The sequence below is a fragment of the Syngnathus leptorhynchus genome, chromosome 14 (genome assembly GCF_054491065.1).
Source record: "Syngnathus leptorhynchus isolate UIUO chromosome 14, UIUO_Slep, whole genome shotgun sequence".
Lineage (NCBI taxonomy): Eukaryota > Metazoa > Chordata > Actinopteri > Syngnathiformes > Syngnathidae > Syngnathus > Syngnathus leptorhynchus.
In genome coordinates this window covers 6,733,839-6,755,666 of record NC_141208.1, presented here as the reverse complement: position 1 = coordinate 6,755,666, position 21,828 = coordinate 6,733,839, and the positions used below count along the sequence as shown (strand labels likewise).

Below are 21,828 nucleotides of genomic sequence, written 5' to 3'. Positions count from 1 at the left end.
CATGTCCTAGTTTTACATACACTGCTATGATGTTTAAATGGCCTTCCAAGATAGACCCAAGAAGAAAAACTAGCATGTGCTAAGCTTGACATCCCAGACACTAAGTTGGTGTGCCGCCACTCACCAGGAGAGCGAGCGGCTTTATAACAAACACACGAAAAAAGATCTAAAGAATGCACGGTCTCGTTTAAGACATGATTCAAGCCCTGTTCTGCCGTACCGTGTTCACCATGTAGGCCAAGTCAAAACAAATGGGATGCTCGTGTAATAATGAACAAGTTAGTGTTTGAGTGCGACTGTGATAATTAGTCTCAAGATGGTGCATTTGTTGAGAGAAGGTTCATAAAATATAGAGGCCATTTGGCTAGCACTCAAGAACAAATTTGTATTCAGAGTGGGTTGGGCGTTACACTAATGTCGGGCTGTTTAAACCTGGCAGTCGCAACAAAGAACCTGGCCATTCCAGGCAAAAAGCAAGACAAACAGGCAACCTTGGTTCAATCCATATACCGTTTTTCCCGGATGATAAGGCACACCTAAAAACCTAAAATTTTCTCAAAAGCCGACAGTGCGCCTTATAGTCTGATGCGCCTTATATATGGACCAAATTCCTCAATTTAAACTGGCCCGAAGCATTGTTTCATGAAATCAATCATAAGTGGCCCGCTGAAAACTATGAATCATGAATCAAAAAGTCTATGGATCATTATTTTGTGATAATAAAGTAATTTGTTGCATCTGAAGTTGAAATAAAAAAATCTGACATGATGCATTAATGGTGCGCCTTATAGTCCGGTGCGCCTTGTATAAGGACCAAGTTTTAAAATGGGCCATTCATTGAAAGTGCGCCTTATAGTCTGGAAAATACGGTAAATGCAGACATGTTGCGCACTTCAGACTTCTTATTTTGTTTACTACTTGGTTTCTCATGTGCCAAGAGGATCCTGTACATCATCATTAAAGGTTTCAAACAAAAATTGGGGCCACGCAACGCAGCGATGACCCAAGGTCAGAAAAATGATCATGATGTTTATGAAGTCTGAATCCACAAAATGAGATGCTTCTTTGCATCTTTCCTTGTGGCTATATCTAACAAAGCCAGTGTCTCATGATTTAAGATGTGTGCTAGCAGGTTTTAGAATGTGCAGTGTACTCAAGATGATTAAAGAGGATGTCAACCCCAAACCTTTCTTCACAATATGTGCCCACACTAGTTGAAACGTGGCATTCTGATTGATATTGCTTTTGTAGAATATGAGTTAAGCAACAAAATTAACCAGTTTTTATCTATCTCAGGAGGCGGCCATTTTGCCACTTGACGGATATGACATCACAGTTCCAGGTCTCACGACCAATCACGGCTCAGCTGTGTATTTTCTTTGTGTTTGTTGTTCATCAGTTTGTAGGGTATTTCTAGGTTCAGAGATTATAATGAACAGATCATTCAAAAACTCAAAACACTTTGATAAACTGTCAGTGCATGTCGAGGACAAAGCAAACTGTCAGACTGTTTGACATTGAAGTTCAAGAAACAATGAGTCAAAACAAAACGGGACAAGATGACATGACAAAATGGCTCGACAGCTGCTGATCCCAGTTCAGATTGTTTCTTGTGTTACTTGCGTTTTCTTGGGATTTGTTTTGGTGTGAGTTGTATATACTTTCACAGTGTCAACGATACCACCAAAGAGACTTCATCATTCCTCACGAGAGTCTGTTCAACAAGGATAAAAGAAAGTGTCTGTGTGTGCTTTTCTGTTTTTTTTTTTTCCTTTTGCTTTTTTAGGATTTTTTTTTGTGACACTTCAAAGGAGCAGCTTCAACATGGGTAGTTTAGAAGAAAATATACAGTACACCTGAAATCAGTCTTGTAAAGTAACTGAGTACAATTTTGGAACTAAGCAAAATTTTCTCACTATGTATTTCGACTGAGCTTTTATTAAGACCCCTTTGCAAAAAGCATTAAACTGCAGGGCGAAAAAATGCATGTTCCCTCTCTGTCAAAATCCAAAATGTATTCATTGCACACAAGCAGACACACATTCCTGCAATGTCATATTAGGAGATTATTGTCCCAGGCTGCCAGCCCTCCAAGCTCATCTGCTCAGATATCATGACACTAATCACCTCATTTCAAACCTGCTCTCTTTGCTTATTGCAGCAATGCAGTAGGTGACCTTCGGTGACAAATATAAATTCAAATTTGTATACAAATGGGATGCCACTTAGCTCCAGGTCGGCTCAACTGTACTGCATGGTTTAAGATGCTTGAAGACAATCCGTCCTCCCACGAAACAGGAGATGTATCCACCGGAGAAATAAAAAAAAAATACTTTTGAACATTTAATCTTGTCTTTTTATTCTAGAGGCATTAATGATTCATAAAAACAAGACTTTTTGATTAAAGTATCAAAAGGAAAAAAGGGTGTGTTTTAAGAGTGGATTTCAGAGGGGAGACTTGCCACATCTAATTGGACTGTCCTTTGACAGCATCAAACACTCGGAGGGATTAAATACAATGACACACAGCTGGAGTTTGAAACTGCGACACTACGCACACTGCGACTCAAGAACGCATTTATTACATCAATGTTTATGATCTATGTAGATTTATAATAATGAACGCACACCCTGGGGGATTATATGCTGTATAAAGCTTAGACAAAGTAAACATTGGCATCCAACTGTGGTTGACCGCAATTATCACAAAAGTTGTCTTTTCATACTGCCACAAACCCAAATTACAATTATATTCAAGATTGCATGCTCCTGCAGGGGTTGGAGTATCGATGATTCATTTTGTGTTTTATCAAAGAAAGAAGAGTACCATTAAAAAGAGATCAGTCAGCCACCAGGCATGAGGACTCGGCGACTAATTGCCCATTCATCAAAAAGCTTCTTCAAGTGGATCGTAGGCCTGAAATATCGCACATGACAACTGAACCACAACACATTAATTTCAATATTGATGAACTTCATGCTCTGAAGCGTGACCCCCCGTGAAGAGCCTCGGAAGAGGCTGGAAAAGAAACAGATGCACACACCTGGCCGCATGCATAGATATGCTACGTTGTCGTCACATGGTAGAGTGATTCTCAGAATTATTCAGGCTATTTATCAATAGAGTTTGGCAAGGGGATGGAACAAATATTCCCTTTTCTGCTCTTTTTTTTTTAGCTCGCTGTGGGGTTATCAGCTCTGCAGTGATATCAGCAAATCTGTTTTAAAATAGGCCTTTTTTTTAACTGTTTCATTTCACAACATGGCCAGCAGGCTTTTACAGGAATTGAATATTGCTTTCCAAAGATAGTAGACTTGATTTCTTGTCTTGAATGTCTTGCTGCAATCGTGACTCACACAGATGAAGCATTTATCTTATGATGCACCCTAACTAAGATAGTTTTTTAGAATTATACATGCTGCTTCACACACGTCTGTGAAGATCTGTATCTTTGCTGGGAATTCATCCATCTCTGCATCTCTCTTTTTGGAGCTTGGGCAGTTTTGACCCTTTTTTTCCTCTCGTTTTTTGAACTGCTGCATCAGCTGGAGCTAAACACTAAACCTCTGGCCCTGAGGCAGAGGGAAAAGAGGCAACTATTGCGTGTGTGGCAACTGTGCAGCTTTAACTTCAGTTAAAACAGGCATTAAAAAAGTCACATGTGGGTTTGATCGCAAGTACACATATATAGCTGAGCTATTTTTTTTTTTAACAGACTGATAGAGAAGGAGCAGTCGTAAGGCTAATAATTTTGCTAAGGACCACCTCTTCTATCTCAAAACTCAATGGAAGCATGAAACTGCTGTGTCAACTTGAGCTCGAGAGTTTTACAATCCCAAAACTGTTTAATTGTGTGTCTCGCTATGAGGCAACTACGACTAAATTGGCACCGCGTAGCTGTGACGCAACAATGGTTGTCAGATTTTGCGCTACGCTAGCTCATGAACCTGAAGGATGACTTGGGAGCTCCATTCCAAGCACCGTAGAAGCAAGCCAAAGTCTCGGCCCTTACAGCATATGCTAGTTTTTGGCACGTATATTATGCATACGGCTGATGGTAACTTGTACCGACAGCCACAATAGCTGTTAAATTATGTAACGGACATGGGACATTAGCTGTAGCATCAAATTTAATTTGTGCTTTTGTTAATGAAAAGAGAGAAGGAAGACAAGCAACACTGTCAGAGCACCAACAGCAACTCGGAAATGATAAAAAACAAATGATGACCGTGAGCACTTGCACTACTAAATCATTATGTCTCCATATATCTATAATGTATTTCTGGTATAGATTTTTTTGTACCGTATTTTCTGGACTATAAGGCGCACCTAAAAACATAACATTTTCTCAAAAAGCCACAGTGCGCCTTATAGTCCGGTGCGCCTTATATAAGGACAATGGGCCATTCAATGAAGGTGCGCCTTATAGTCCGGAAAATACGGTACATATTCAGATTTGCTCTGTCCTTCTGCAGTTCCTGCGGTATGTAAACAAACAAAAACAAACAGTGTTTGATGCCACGTTTGTAATCCTTTGCATTCATAGCCAGAACTGTCCTTCGAAATGTATACTTCCTGTATATGACCCCACATCCTAGGCCACTGGGAGGAAGTCTCCCAGACTTTGCATGTCGATCTCTACAAAGAAGCTCTCTATGCTGTTAGCGTTTCCAGAATCCGTTCATCATTGTCATACAGTAATTCACTCTGTAATGTGCCTTAAAATCCCTGAGAAGCACAGCGACAGAAATCATCTTCTAGAAACAATTCCAGCCAAGTCAGTGTCCTGTAGGAGTAGCTATTTAACACAGGAATGAGCTAATTACCTTGGTGTAATGTGCAAATTTACAAAAGGATAGAGTGAATTCTTAAGGTATTTGTATGTTAGAGGTGACAGATTATACCGGAGGCTTCTTTATAAAATCCTAAACACACAAACACATATCTGTGGCTGATATGATAACATGCAGCAGTGCAGATGAACATTACCGCCAGCCCACACATTACACCTACGGAGTAAATGCTACCTCAGGCGCATATAGTGTCTCACAAAATTACTGGCAACATTGATAAATGTGAAACAAAACAAATGTACACTTCAATTAACACCAGAAACTGCAACTAAAAGCCACACGAGGAAGTCATGTATTGAAAAAAAAAAAATCAGTTTTACTCTGTGTTGTGCCTGAAGCACTGTTAAACTGTGAATAGAAAAATGTATAATTAATTCAATTTGAATTCAAATATATCTGTTATGAATCAGAATAAGCAAGATTAGGAATTTAAAAGTGCGCTTCAGTTTTAGGCCATATTTTGACACTAAAATGTACTAGAGGACTATAAATGAAGTTTCATTTTGTACAGGACATTGAGATCTCATACTTTTTAGTGCATTCATCATTATAAATGTAAATATTTGAAGCTTACGTGAACATCACTCGCAAATCTCAGTCCCCTTCCATGATGACTCTCCGAGGACTGTTCTCCTGTAAATATAGGATAAGGTATATCAAAAGTAATGCGAGGTTATTAGTAGAAAAAGAAGGCTTACCCTGAAAGGATCTGTGAAAATATAACCTCTTAGCCGCTTAAAATCTTGTTTTAACGGCCTCACTAGCACATCATTCATACTTTTGGAGTAGTTTGTGTCAGGGTGGTGGGGATTTGAGCAAATCAAATGTAAAATGCTACTTCAATACATGAGGTCAAACATATTTGAAGTAGTTTTTTCTTATCCTGAGTGAAAAATGTATGGCCTCAAATGTTTTGGGTCACCTAAAATGCATAACTTAATCAAATCAGTGACTAATAACATAACCTAATTTCAGATTTCAAATAATTTCAGAATATTTGCATGAATAATTTCTTTTAAATTTCTGTGCATGTCATGTGATGGGGGGGCTCCAGTTTATCTGGGGAATGCAAAGTCAGTTTTAAGTTTAATAATGAATTCCCTAAAATAACTCAACAAGTTCAATGTATGCTAAATCTACGCTGTAATTACAGAAATCCACCTTTTAATAAAAATGCAATTAGCTCACTCAGTGAGTCTGACACTCAAACATAATTACTAGATATTTCCAGTAAGGTTCTAAAAACTGTGAAGAGCAGCAATCACTCAATTCCTGGCTAATATTTAACATTTCCTCCAAATTAATTCCCAAATATTGTTATAAACTTTGTGTGCCTTACATTTTGTGACTTTCTAGTCGATTTGTCTTCAGCGCAGGAGGAAGCATTTCTAAATACACATTCACACTAGGACACACACATTTCGCCCTGGGCATCCTGCTGTCTTTCTCAATAGCGCTGTCTCCTGTGAAGAGAGATGTTGAACTTTTCTCGCTGGAGTCCACCTTCATCTCGCCCATTCAAATGACCGCCCGACTCCGAACCGAACCCACCTTCACCAATCCAATTGGGTGATATTTGCAACAAGGACCACCAACAGGTAGCAAAATACAAAATGTGCTTCCAGATAAGCCTTTGATTATGTATGACTTTTCAAGCATGGATAAGGTGCATTAGACTGAAAACAATCAGACTGTGACCGACCGACACCATCTGAGGACGGCCCCCCCGCAGATAAAAAACATTCCTCCGTTCAACCATATCCTCTAAATGACTCCTCCCTCGCTGCCTTTCTCCAAGCATCCGTGTCTCGACACAACTCAGGAGGAGGTCGCCATGTCCCGCTCTCACCCCAATCTGGGGAGAATATTGCATCATGAAAGTCAAAGAGAAGGTTTGATCCTTTGTAACAGAACCTAGGCCGACCTTTGATGAATTGCAAGCTCTCACAAGGGAGCATCGGCAATCATGCGTCTTCACCTCCCATGATTGATCACCATCAAAAGAGATGCCGAGGAAACGTGTCCCTCTTTATTTTTTTGCATCTATGAGAATTTTAAAATGAGCAGCATATACTGGCTGGAGGGGAGAGGTAAAAAAAAAAAAACACGCTCGTCAGTCACTCTTCTTGAGTAGGTAATTGGAGAAGATAAAGCGGAGAACCCGCTCGGTGCAAAGTCAGTGCCAAGTCACAAGTATTTTCCCTCCCCCTCTTCAAAAGACCGACACCAGCGGATACGCACTTTGCGGAAGCTTTTATAATTTCCGCTGTTTCTGAGATTTAAGAAGAAACTGAAGGGTTCTTAAGATCTCAGAAATTCCTTATTTCCTATCCTATATGAATCAATTGCAAAAGGAAAGCTATCATTATGTTCTTACTGGTCCTTGGGGAGTGTTCATGTCTTGATCACTAAGAATTTGTTTTCTCATTTCTGCGAGGCGGCGCTGTCTGATTCATTGCAAAGCATTGTCATCTAATGAATGGTGCACGTCCGTCGTCTGGTGAGAAAAATCCCCCGCGGGTGCTCATCTTGGGGGTTCTCCCACTCTCATTAGGAAGGAATCAAAGGGATGGAAAGGCTCGCTGATCATTTAGCACATTTCCTGTGTGCTTGTGCCACTATTTGGACAGGAGCACTTTCCCAAATAACAAATGATGATAAGCAAACTTCATAAAGGCTGAATAATTGAGAAGAAGCATCTACTTGTCTAGTAGCTATTTCTGCAGTCCTGGCAAAACATTACAACCACGGCGACAACGTTTTGAAGCATACTTTAACATCTCTCACTTTCTTCTTTATCGCACAGATATGTTCTGATCTTTTTTTTTTTTTTTTCCCTAGTGGATGGTCTTCCATCCATCGGCCATGTTTTGTGTGCATAATTGTGTGTAGGTGTGACATCACGTCCACTCTTTAAAGCCAAAATATAATTATTTCCATACAATCAGTAGAATTATTAATGATTAATAATAATTTATCACTGGTAATTATAAAGTGTTTAAATGTGGATGAAGACTCAAATACGGCTGTGGTCTCGTTTACATTTTGATTAAGTTTTGTTTCTATTGTTACAACACTTTGCTAGCATGAACTTAGAGATTTGTTTTTATTTAATGATATCAAATCTATGTTGGCTTTGTGAAATCAAAACGATGACATGCTTTTATGCTTGCTGTAATTGAAATGACTTTTCTTGCAGCGTGGTATCAATGTATTTGAGAGACCGACCGTGCGCTGTTTTGTAGTTTTATGATCCTATATAGCCATGAAAAATTGGTTGTTGCCCAGCATGGCCGCTAATGGAGATCTGAATTTAAAAAATGAATCATTACATTACTATGCCCTAGTGGCAAGCTGGATTTTAACTGCAGAGCAAAGATAAAAGCCGATGATGAAGCGCATGTCACAGCCATTTCACTAGTGAGTTGCAAACTTAGATGGCATGAACGATATAAATATCATCTCATGGGGTGGGGGTTCAGAATGGTCACTTTGTAGCAAGGCTCTAGACTGTTTAAAATGTATCCATCTTTTAACTAGATCTTCAGCCTTGGTAGAAGTTTAGTTGAAACTAGATTTTGGATTGTCCATGTCGTTTGTTTCTACACAGGTTCTCGACAGCCACACATTAGTCTTCATCCTTCCTCGACATGTGCTCATTTTGCAGTTTCCTTACAAAAACCTCATATTTCGGGCTAGAATAAATCCATCCATCCATTTTCTGAACCGCTTTGTCCCCACGGGGGTCGCGGGCGTGCTGGAGCCTATCCCAGCCGTCATCGGGCAGTAGGCAAGGAACACCCTGAACCGGTTGCCAGCCAATCGCAGGGCACACAGAGACGAACAACCATCCGCACTCGCACTCACACCTAGGGACAATTTAGAGTATTCAATCGGCCTACCGAGCATGTTTTGGGGATGTGGGAGGAAACCGGAGTGCCCGTAGAAAACCCACGCGGACACGGGGAGAACATGCAAACTCCACACAGGGAGGGCCGGAGGTGGAATCGAACCCGCACCCTCCTAACTGTGAGTGCTCCACCGAGCCGCTCCTAGAATAAATAATTTCTAAAATTCACCTGTTCTCCATTTGAAATCTGAACATTTTGAAAAAAAAAAAAATCTGTGTGCATGAAATCTCCCTTTTCATGTAAGGTTTTAAAAAAAAAAAAACACTGAGCAAGGAAATGTAAGCAAAATGAAAAGTCATGCATTCATACATAACAGTTAAAAACAAACAAGCAGAGCCATGACATTGACACAACTGCAGCCAGATGCAACGCCGACATATCATACATGAGCTTTCCACATACATAAACATGTCTGGCATTGATCAGAGTCATTACCCTCGCTTAAGGCCCTTCATATGCATGTTGTATGTGATCGCATCCATTTCCCACATTAGTCTTTATGTCCTCAACAAGCGACTTTCAGTGCACAGCTTTCCCTCTTGAGAATTGAGCCAGCTTTCAGAGTCGAGTGTATCAAAACCACTCCGTGCCCCCCCTGCAACATCAACAAATTATATATAGATGTGGCACAACCACTTTTCTTGCTCTTACAAAGACAAGGTACACGGCGGGCTGTAATAATCGATATAACCTGAGAAAATAGGTCATAAATTCAAGCAAATGTATTTCCCAGAGGCTCAATAGAGTCCTACGGTGCCACAAACACAAACATTAATAGGTACTCTTGAGGAGAGCGTACAAATGAGTCTTTTGCACAAGCTTAAATGACTTAAATCCTGCCGGATATGAGGCCAAGTACTTATTATAGGCGACTTCTAGGGTCACATAATAAATTGATGCAATCCGGCGGGGCTTTTGTAGCCGATCAAGCTCATTAGAGACGCGATGAACCGAATGGAAATAGCGCATATGGGCGGTGAGCAGGTAAAAATGTTCTGGCCCCCCAGGAAGGGGGGGGGGGGGTCGCTGCTTGGTGTGTGACAGTCAGTCCGTGGGCTGCTGTTTCTCGGTCTCTGGTGACGGCGGCTTGTAGACAAGCGTGGGGTGGGTATGGGGAGGGGGAGGGGGGGGGGGGTGTCTCACTCCGTCTGTCCTCTTTGCGCGTAAAATCAGTCCAATCTGCACCATAAAAGTGGCAGCGCTCTTTTTCGTTATTTCTCAATAATCAATAAATGATACAGAAACGATGTAGGACGATTTTAGAACAAGCTGCACATCGCCAAATGGTTTTTAGACATAACCTAAATAGATTATCCACGGCGCGCCAGGTCTCTATTAACAGTAGATTCTATTTATTTGAATTAGATTGACTTTGGTTGAAAGATAACAATCACGCCGATGTGGAGTCATTTTAAAAAAGTCCAATCCAGCTGGGGCAATCTGGATCTTGCAAATGCGCAAAAACGCAGCGTGGGGGGAAAAAAAACACACATGAACTGAAATCAAATGACGTGACGCAAAGCATCTTAATTTCAAATGATTCATTTCCTACGGAGTGATGATAGGAAGAGACAGAAAGAGACGAGAGTCCCAGAATTCTTAACGAGAGGAAATTGATCCTCAATCAATCTGACCTCTGCTAAACATGTTCATATTGATAAAAGGACGTGCAAGTAGTTGGATAAAGTGATCGTTGATTTTACCTTAGACGGGAGATCTTGATGTCATAGTCTCAAGTTGCTCGCGCTCCCTCGCTCGCTCGCTCGCTCGCGTCAGTATGCCCCGGCTCCTCTCTCCTCTGTCGGGTAAACCTGAGTCCAACCAACAGGGACGCGCGCGCACACACACAGGCTCGCTTGCTCTATCTTGATCTCGCTCTCTTTTCCTCCCCTTCCTCTCTACCAGTACGTCTGATCATTGAGCGTTCTCGTTATTTGAATATAATAAAAAAGGAATAAGAAATAAGAATCGGCTACTCTAAAATGTGAATTGAAGAGATGTTGCGTATATGATGGCAGAGCTTTTATTTTAGGCTTTTATTCAACAATTCTGAACGATTAAATGCTTCTAGAAATAAAGTTGCATTTTGATTTAAGTCCGTACATGGCGAATGTCGGTATTTTGTCAGGGAGCCTAAAAGGTTGCAAACTATTTTATTTGTTGGATAGAAATTTGGAATAGGTTTTCCCATTCTAGGCGAGTACAAATTTCAACAAATTTCCGTGCACAAGAAAGCTGAGCGTTCTCACAGTGCCGTGAGCATCTGACAGTTCCTGGCCATGGCTAAAACAACAGAATTGAAGTTGAAATTGAATTTAAAACATCAGCTAGTACAGACTCCAGCTCATTGGCGACCCAAAATGATGAATAACAAGTATTTAAAATGTTTCACTCACAATCTATCCTGATCTGGCACGGGAGACTTGTGTCACTTACATCATGCATAATTAACTCCGCATCTACTTACAGTATTTATAGATCGGCTACAAAAAAAAAAAAAATCAATAAAAACGACTTTGTCTTGCTTACATGATGTGTTTGCATTGAAGGAACTGTTAAGTAACAGAGATTTCAATATAGAGCAGGTTAGTCTTGAAGAATTGACATCCATGTCAAAACATGGACGATATCCAATTCAGGGTAGCTGAGGTAACCAAAGTCTCATCTGTGTATTTTATTTTTGGGATGTTTTGCCAGTTGCCATTTTCAATCAATCACTTATCTGTTTGTTTATTCTTTTAAATAGACAAATACGAGTAAGCAAATTTACACTTGCATATGTGGAAAGAAAAACATTTTTAACCTTGAATACTGGGAATAAAATTGGAAACCAAAAAAAAAATGTGAGCATAAAAGTGAAAACTGCCCACTCTTTCCATGAAATGAGACAATATTTTGAGGAGGGATGTCATCGCAGTTTTATAAGCAGATATTGGGTGATGCCTCAAATCTCCTGTTTAAAAATGACCTTTAATAGTGTGACACCAAGTAAAGTGGAAGGTGGACACTGGGGAGGATGGTAAATACTGGTGTGAGGGTAAAGGGGACAAACAAGAGGCCTTACTGGTGGAGGGTGGACTGAGGGTAAGCTGAGCAAGGGCGTGCAGACTGACATTGAGTGCTTCCCGCTGGGCCCAAATCTTCTCTGGTCATTCTGTCAAGTGTGGGGGGGGGGGGGGGGCTGTTGTGTTGGAGCAGAGGCAAAAAGACAGGTGGACCCAAGCCCAGGGAAGGCAGGAGTGCAGGAAAGAAAAAAAAAACACAGCAGGATCGAAAATTTCAAACACTCCAGGCGCTTTTTTTGTGCACAGCGCATCTGGCTCTAGTTTCATGCCAGCGAATCCTGATTTTTGTATGAATACGAGGTCCGGAATTGCCATGTTGGGCATACCACAGTAGCACGGGAGTGTCTTTATATCAGCAATGTGTAGTGACGGAAAAATCATTTGAATATTCTTACACTCAATTGCAGGGGTTACAATAAAGTTGTACATATGTATGTAGTTTTTGGCAGTTTGGTGGTGTGATCTCAACATTTCCTAATGCAAATTATGCGGATTGAGTGAATGAATGAGTGGGAAACCTTCGCTCACAACACTAGCAGAAATTGCTTTTGGGGGGACTACACACTGTTGGCTTTGGTTTTGTATTCTATAATGACTTGAAACAAATCTATAAATGCATATCTAGGCAATTTCAAAGCTGCTGATTCATCGATCTGTGATTTGTGTCATTTATCAAGTAACTTTTGGGTTTCAAATCTCCTCTCTTAACTCGATTTATATAATTGTTTACTAACCGTAACATCAACGTTTACTGTTGTGTCATTGTCGTGGAAGCCCTTCTGGTTCATCATTAACATGAACATGCATACTGAGCCATCAACTGATTACACTAATGAAGGTTACTCAAACCCTCTTCAACATCATCATCATCACCACTTCAAATATCCATTAGCTCCGACGCATTTACTGACGACCAAATCTCCAATCCATCTTTCCGTTACTGAAGTGTCATTGAAAGGAAATGCAATCACTATCACTTCTTTGCTTTAATATTGTAGAACATTTTGTATATATGAAACATGTCCATGCACTGTTTTATTCAGCATCCTTTGATAGTATTGATCCTCTCAAGCCACTGGGCATGGATTTTTTATTTTTATTTTTTTTGGTAGTCTGGAGTAGTCTGTTTTGCCATACAGGCTGTATTGTTTGGCAGGCAAAGATAGTTGGCCTGGTAAAAGAATCAAGCTGGCTATACCATACACAGAACCAGAAAAATCACTTTTAATCAGGTAGGCACAGTATCAAGAGACATGTGCCGGAAAAAGCAAGTCACAAATTCAGCCTGCGTGTCTTCGTGTCATTCTTCTTTCTTACACTTGAGTAACCAAGTCTCAGTGCATTTGAAAGGTTGACTTCAACTAAATTGAAGGAACCTACTTTTTCAGTAACCCCCTCATGGTGTCTTGCCATCTACGATGAATTGGATGTTTTTGAGAAAACAATTTCAAAGACTTCAGCCTTTACACTGCTGAGGCAATTAATTGAATTGTACTCGGGGGTGGTGCTCATGAAAAAAAAAAAAAAAAATCAACAGCAGTATCTCTTCCCAGAAACTGTAGAACATGATAGAGGATAAAAAATTTGCAAATGAGTCGTTAAGAAACACAGTGATAGTTCAGGTCAAAGTTCAAGTATATTTTCAATTTTACGGTAGTCAATTGTAAATCAAACCTCCTACCCAAAAATTCTAAACAATCGCATCCCTGAAGGGGCATCAAATGATATGTTTGTGTATGTGTAAGCACTCAACTGATCATACAACATAAAGTATCAGCAACAGTTGGGGTACTTAAAAAAAAAAAAAAAAAAAAAAGACACACAAGATGGTCAAAAAAAAATAAATTCTCAAAAAATAAACTCAGCCAGAAGGAAATAGCCCAAGGAGACAGTTACTAACCAACACAAAAACATCTGCACACAAAGACACATGAAAAACGTTTACTTACATGGATGGATGGGGAGACCAAGTACCAAAATGTGGCAACAAGGAAAGCACGCTGGAGAAACAATATTCTTAACTAATAATGAGGACCAACAGGTGTGTGCTGGAGACTTCATCCATCCATCTACCTGCCCCAGTGACTGGAAAAAAACAGATCTATACACATGCCGGATCAAAACACAAGCTTTCTTCCTCCATGCTGGCCTCCCCTCATTCTTATTTCAAATTCCCTGAGGATGTGTGTGTAAACTGGCACTGAACTTTTCAAGTGATATCTTCAAGTGGTCAAATGTAATTTGAGTCTCATCATTTAATAGCAGTGTAATTTTTTTTTTTTCCGTTGGCTCTTTTGTGTGTAAATCAAGCAGACATTATTGTTAAAGATAAAAATATGGTCAGAAACCAAAAGTTAAGCTAATAAATACAAAGTAGTAAAATAACACGTCTTTGTTGAAAAGTATATTATTTGATTCATTGCTCTTTTGAAGTTTCATTTGGTGCAATAACAAACTGCATCAGCTCTCATTCTAAAACAACACAAGAGGTGTTCAGTTGGTCCAACAATATAATGGACTACTAAATAGGTTGGTCAACTATTTCATTTAAAGGAAAAATTGAAACTTTAATTCCTCACTATTGTGTCAACGAGGCTTAACTTAGCGTGCAAATGAATTGTTTTTGTGGTCTGGTTAATAAGTGTTCGAGTAACCAATTTGGCATTAAAGTGGAAGTCAACCATCAAATTTGCTTTGTAATAATATGTTCTGCGCAGCCCAACCAGTCAAAACAAAGTTTTCTGATTCATCTTTCATTTGTGGAATATTGAACAAGCAAAATCAACTTGTTTTTATCCATCTCAGATTCCTGAGATGAATAAAAACAGAGGAATTTTGCTGCTTAACTTATACTATCCCACAAACACAATATTAATCAGAATGTCATGTTTGGACTAGTGGGGGGGCACATACAACATATTATTATTTCAACAACAAAAAAAAAAAAAGCGTGTTGACTTCTTCTTTAAGCTAGAAGTAAGCATGGTAGTTATTCTTTGATATCTTTTTTCCCAGACGGAATGTCATGTCTCGATTGCTCCTATTTCTGTCAACCTGTCTGAATTACTGCCACGATACTCCATAGCACTCACAACACACTCAAGAAGGATATTTCTCTGTCCTTTCCATCCAATTTTCTTGCACATCAGCGATCACACTCGTCGTGACCAAGTGTGCAGGCCGAAAACATCAACATATATGTTTTGCAAGGACACTGTCGAGGAGAGGAGGAAACGATGCTTCTTCTCGCTGCGGCTACGAAGCTTTGATCAGTACATTTCCATCATATACGCTCAACAGGGGAAAAAGAGAGGCCGACAAATGTCCCTGCACATACTGGAAAATGGAAATATATGTGAAGTGGTAGGAAAAGCAGCAGATGCGTCTTATCGGCAAGCAGGTGGGGAGAAACTGGCCTTACTGGCACGGGAAACATGCAGCCTTCCAGGCAGACGGGCAAATGTGGAGAAACAGGCAGAATGACAGATAGCATGACGCTAGCAGACGGCCACGCGCTTGCAAGACCGTGTTTCCACATCTACGCCTTCTAACAAGACTTGCAGTCGGTAAGACATTGCCGATAAAATAGAGACAGACAGATGTCCTTCTGGAAGTTGGAAAGATGCCACACCTCTACGCGCCACTCACACATTATCCTCTTCCCCCTACACCCGTCTGGCCCTTGCTGTCAGGGAGCCAGACAGGAGGTGATGTTTGCTCCCGAGAGCACCGTCGTCTTCTCTTTTTTCCTCGGTCCGCATTCATACCGCCTTTTCCTGTCTATTATGTGTGGCATTTAGCGTTAAAAGTGCCACGGTCCTCACAATAATGCCACAAAGAGTGACAGCACGCCACAGACTAGTCTATTGGCGTCTGCTCAGTGCTAAATTCCAGATATGACAATTATGGGCTCTTTGCCTGAAGAGAGGCAATTGTCTGAATGCAAATGATTGCTATACATGGATGGATTATTATTTATATACATCATTATCATTTTTGCGTCGGTGTATGTGTTTATACTAAAGGGGACTTTGGGGGGAATCATCATCATCATCTGAAAAGATGAAAAAACTGTAGAAACGGAAATGTAGCTTAGCAGTGCTATATCTGGAGGTTGTTCACATGGATGCATGTCGAAAATATTATAATATATAATAATTGGAAGGCTTGTGTTTGCAGTCCAGCTGGTCACACTTGTACATAATGGCACTGTCAATTCCATCCGGCAATCTTTGTTCGTATGAAGTTGAATAAACGAAAACAAAATTAAGATTTTTTTTTTTACTAAGAATTCTGGTTAGGGTTAGGGTAATATGATCATTAGTTAAGAACACTACTTCATTATTTTTCATTTAAAAGAATTTAATAGAAGCTATTCTCCACATCCGGATTAACCTAACAAACTTATTTGCCTATTCTTCAAATTTGGTTTTTTGTTTGGGTTACTGTTTTGATTTTTTTCAACGAGTTTCAAGAGTTTTAACTGTTCATGTTTTTAAAGAAAAAAATACAAGCATTGTGATCAGTATTCCGATCTGCTCATGCTCCCTATCTCATCATACTGAAATACTTTTTAATCTTGTAGGCCACTCCTCAGTTGACGTATGCTGTGGCGTAATATAATTTATTTCCGGTTTTCAGTTCTGTGCAGCTGTCTTGCATTATGTATACTTTTCTCTCTGGACATCTATGAAACTCCCTGACATTTTGCTGTTCAATCTCGAAGAGACTATTCTGCTTCAACGCCATTCCTGACAGACTTGTGTGAAAAGTGCCGTCGATCACTCAAGCACTTAATTCCACTGCTTTGCAACTTCATGTCAATTTTTGATTTTTTACAAATTTTCAACACCGAAATGAAACTTCTGTACTCTTGATCCTCTTCAGGCTGAGAGCGAAGCTGAAAGTTGATCACTTCTAACTCGGAGTAAGAAGTGGGTTGCAATCTTTGAACTGATTTCCGATCAACAATCCATATTCACACCACGCGAGTCTTCAGTCAAGCCAACATACATCATTTTACTCTGCGGGAGAACCCCTGAGAGAATATATAATGCTCATATCATAGAAACTGAAACACTGCTACAGTAGCTCCTCAGCTCACCTGAAATCTTCAAAGGATTGTTAAAGCCTCCCTTCATAAGATCAAAGTTATTATCATCTTAAAAGTAATATAAAGCAAGATAAAAGTCATTTGAGGTTTGGAAAATATATTTGTCACCCATATCGGTCACTCTTGAAGTCTAGCTCTCAATGTCGTTATGTGACCTATATTGCATTTGAACAAAAATAAATGATGATTGTAATATACTTGTGTAAATATTAGAATTTAAATATCACCTTCTAATCAGTAAGATACATTAAATGAAATTAAATAAATTAATTCTAATGAGATGGTTCATCTAAACTGAGTATATAAATATACATGTTTAAAAGACCCTTCAGGAAAAATACAGTGTCGTTCTACAAACTACAAACAGAATATCAAACATGCAGTGGGACCACTAAAGTCGACACGATATGTTTTGGGATGTTAGTTGACCTACAGTTTAACCTGATTTAAAAACTATTTTCTTCAGGTAATTCAGGTATGTTTAAGTCATGCTTTGCACATCTGCCACACGGCAGAAAGAAATGAATATTGTTCCCCATACGAGTGGAAAATTGTGTACTGCATAAATGCAGTAGATATTAGGTTGAAGTAAGCACGCCTCAGTCATTTGCGTTCATGGACTGGCTTGATAAATGAGCCTATAAAGTATTAAAGCATACTATATATGCGTATGTTTGGTTTATATATTTTTACTGGACCAATGTTTCTGCATTTTTAATAGTGTGATAATAATATTAATATACTAGTGGCAATAACCTGCTCACAATATGCATACATTTGAACTCATCTAAATAAAAGATGTAACCGTGCCAAAAAGAATCATATCTTTTAGCATTGCGTTAATGTGAAAGCAGAACAATTATTTACTTGGCTTAGAAATTATCTGCATAATTACGAGATGAGCATTAGAGGCGTTGGTGAGCATATTAATTGTTGTGTGCATACTGGGGAGAAAATATGTACAGCAGAGCCCCTTGCATCCAGATGTTAGCTGTCTACCAGCTGGAGTTTTGATGCAAAACAACCTTTAAAAAGCCAAATGGAACCTTGAAGCAGAAGATATTGTTGACATGAGCAGCAGCTGCACCAGAAGAAGAGAAACAGGTAAAGCTGCCGCGCCACTGGCGAAATCAGCCTCATTTAAGCCGCTACAGCGAGCGGAACATTTTTGAACACCTTGAGGGGATAGGAAAAAAAAAAAGCTCCCTGAGAGTTTTAACACCCTTTTTTTTTTCTACCTATAGAAGGTTAAATATTTGATTTCCTTAAACATGCATGAGATGAATCTAATCCTTCAAAATTTTATCACTTGACAAGGTGATGTATTGTGCAAGTTTGAAGGAGAATTTTGAACTTTGCAAAGGGGGTCTTCGGCATATCACCGCCAGAGCAAAAATTATATTTTGCGTTACTGCTTTCGTGGCTTTTTTGACAGTACTTACTCCAAAAGAAGGTGCTTTTGGTTAACAACAACAAAAATGGGGGAGTCACGCCTGTGATAGTGACCCAGTGACACATTTCTGCTTTGCTGCTTTTCAAGCTTACACTCAGCCAGTTCTTTTGGGGGGGGGGGCTTAGCCTCCTCTTTAGCTAGTAAAACACATTCTGCATTTTTTTTTTACACCCAAAAACATGAAAAATAAAATAAATAAATTAAAATAAAATAATTAATTGAATGGAAAAGTTAGTGTCAATACTAGAATAAAAAAACGACTGAAATCATTCTACACAATTTGAACATTGAATTTTGTGATACTTTTGCAAACCACTAGAGGGAGCCTGCTTTCTATCGCAGCACACTTTGAGAATGGCTGCTCTGTTGGGTTTACGCCTCGCGACTAAAACCTTTCTTCTATATGAACTCCAGTTCTTTTGTCCTTTTGTTTTGAGTTGATATTTTGCTTGTTTTTTAGCTATAGTACGATTTTTGGTTATCAAGCCAAATAAACAGTTTATGGCAAAGATCAAAGAATTGACATTGACATTATTTTTGTTAGATTTTTTTACAGCATTTAACTGCTATCACCCAGGGAACTCGGCATATTGCGCTTTGATCATTTTTATTTTTTTTTGGGAGTCCAATAAATTATGTGGATGATACTTCAGGGTCAGAAATTGAAGTGTGAGCAGTTATTCTAAAGTGTCTAGCAGAGGAATTGTTGGTAATTACTTTCTATTTATTTTGGAGTTGTCTCATCTTCCACAAAAGAAATCATTTTTCATCACATTTTGGTTGTTGTTTGTTTTGTTTTTTTTAGTTAGAAGGGCCAATTACTTTGTCAATGTTAGCAAAATGTGTGATTTATTTTCCCTCCTAACTAAGAGGGTGATTGTTATTTTCGCTGAATGTGTTCAACTTCTAAAACTTGTCTCCCAAATGAAATACAATTGACACAATGGGGCTTTTTATATGTGCGGCAGAGAAATACAGGGATACACAAGTATTGCTCATTGTGACTCAAGCTCACCCTTTCTGCTTCAAAGCTTCCTAATGAATCAATTCATCACCTACTGCTTATCAGTAGACGCGTAGTTTGTTATATAGTAAAGCAGTAGGTTTGACAACAGTGCTGAAAATACCATTATGTTCAGCCCCATTACATGGGTGACAGCTGATTAATGAAATGTAACACCGTGCAACATATTCAAGGAACCTCATTTTGAAAATGACCTTGCACATTATAATTTATGAATTTATGATGGAAATCTCAAGAGTTTAAACACAGTGCTGGGGTGTTTTGTTTTTGCTTGGTGATTTTTTTTAATCTTTTATTTTTTTGTTGGGGCTCAATCAAAAGTTAGGTGCTCTTCATCTTCCAGCAACTCCAGGCCACCTTGTGTGCCATCAAGTCTGCCAGTGGCTGTGGCTTTGTTGCTTTTCTACCGGCCAACTCACAACCGCCTCCAACTGTGATGCAGCTTTACCGCTTGTCTTTCAGGGCCACAATCCAAAAAAATTGTTGGGTTCTGTTCCTTATCACACATGAGCCCCAGCCAGCGTCATGCAGATGGTGGTCTTACATCTGGTCTGACTTCAGGATGCTATGTTTGAATTTGAAAGTTGTGCTCAATTGAAAGTAGATTAATTATATGCAAAGTGCATGCCTGATTATTGGCAAATTCACCTATTTGTTGAATTATTTGGGGAAACGCATCATGTTTTTAGGCGTTAGCTTAATATGGAAACAAAAATGTCATTTTACTCCAATTCCAAACACACTAAATTGTTGCTGTTGGTGGATGTGTGATGGGTTAAGATTGCCATCTTTCACCAACATCCCAAATGGGCACTAAATTGTGTGGTCACTCACTTTAACGGATAGTGCAGTGTAAAAGTGATGGAGGCTGCCCAATTTAAAAGAGGCTTTTTACACTTTAGGTGGCCCTGGTGCTTTTTACCATAAAACATTTGGAAGCACAGCATGAGCTCAGAATGAAGTGATAAAATTGGAAATGTTACTAATATTGCTGAGTTACATCAAAGAAATGTATTGCTCTGATAATCTCGGGGAAGTCAATAACCATAGAAAAAAAAAACATGTTTTCTTTGATTCAACTCGCCCCAAGTGGGTGGAAATTGTATGTATTGCAGCTGCCTATTCTGTATAACATTGTATTTATAACTTGGGAGCGCAGAGCCGAAAAACTACTACACCAGCACCAATGACCCAGATGGAAAGGAAAAGCAGAGGTGAAAGGAGTTTTGCATGACTCCTACTTGTAACTGGCCCTAGGCTATTCAAAAACTCCAAATAGTCAAATCTTTATCCAAATGTCCTGTCGATTTTTTTTTTATTATTATTATTATTATTATTATTATTATTATTATATTGTACAATATGATGAATATTTCACATAGAGCTTAAAAATAACCCACGGGAATCCTGATAAATACATGATAAACGCTAAAAGTAAATTGACTTTAAAGCAGCTCTTTCATCCACCATAAATAAATGAATGTGTTTCTCAGAATTTCAAAGCACATTTTCTAGCAACGTCCCTTAATGCATTGTTAATGTGTGAAATGTCTGAAAACGTATCCAGCATCTTAAAATGTGAAATTTGAATATTGGTGTAAGTGCGCGTGAGGTGTCACTTTTCATCTTCAAGAGTAACCGGCTCAATGTCAAACTGCCAGCTGATAAATGGCTTTTCTGCATTCCCCTTTTCCTGTCTGCATTCCTCAAAGCATCTGTATGTGCCAGCGAGATGAACAACCACGCTGGAATACGAAGACAATAAAGTGTTGGCATCCATATCACAAGACTCGTAAGGGAGACAAAAAGCAGATGTTCATGTGTACGTTCACTCGGGACAATCAAAAAGACGGACGGAAAGCAAAATACGAGACGGGCAAATTGAGCCATTATCACAATAATGTTCATAATCTTCAGACATCCAAGCAGAGAGAAAAGAAAAGTTTGCACAAATTACACACAGGTTAATTCCAAAAAAACAAGCCCATGTACACTCACACATGAAGAATGGAGTCGCCACTGGCTGAGAAGCCAGCAGTGATGAATCGCTCATACCTGCAATCACACTAACAATGATGGGGTGTGATGAAAGTGGACTCTCTGACTGGAATACAAAACGGTTCCAGTGATGGTGGAATATGAAATAGGATGCCATATAGTGGTGGCCCTTGTCCACGCTAAGTCATTTTTCCATCGTGTTGGATCTGGCATTCATCAGCGGACCTTATTGTTCCATCTGACAGAGTGTAAATTACAGGTGGAGGCAGACTTTCTGCCATTCTCTAGAAATTGCTCCCCATTTTCTGACATCTATGTGATTTTCTTGATTTTTCAAAAGCTTCATAGACATTTTGGGGGTATTCCATTTTACGGATGATCCGCACTGATATTTTTTTATCTCTATTCTT

At 39.3% G+C, this 21,828-nt stretch overlaps 1 protein-coding gene across 1 annotated transcript in view; it reads right to left on the bottom strand.

The window, feature by feature from the left end:
- Nucleotides 1-13,921, bottom strand: part of cdh24b (cadherin 24, type 2b) — a 109,340-nt gene extending 95,419 nt beyond the window's left edge. The window contains exons 1-2 of the mRNA XM_085930065.1: nt 13,780-13,921; nt 5,429-5,487 (exon numbers count right to left, since the gene is read on the bottom strand). The gene's annotated coding sequence lies outside the window, so the exon portion shown is untranslated. The remainder of the gene's footprint in view (nt 1-5,428; nt 5,488-13,779) is intronic.
- Nucleotides 13,922-21,828: the final 7,907 nt, after the last annotated feature.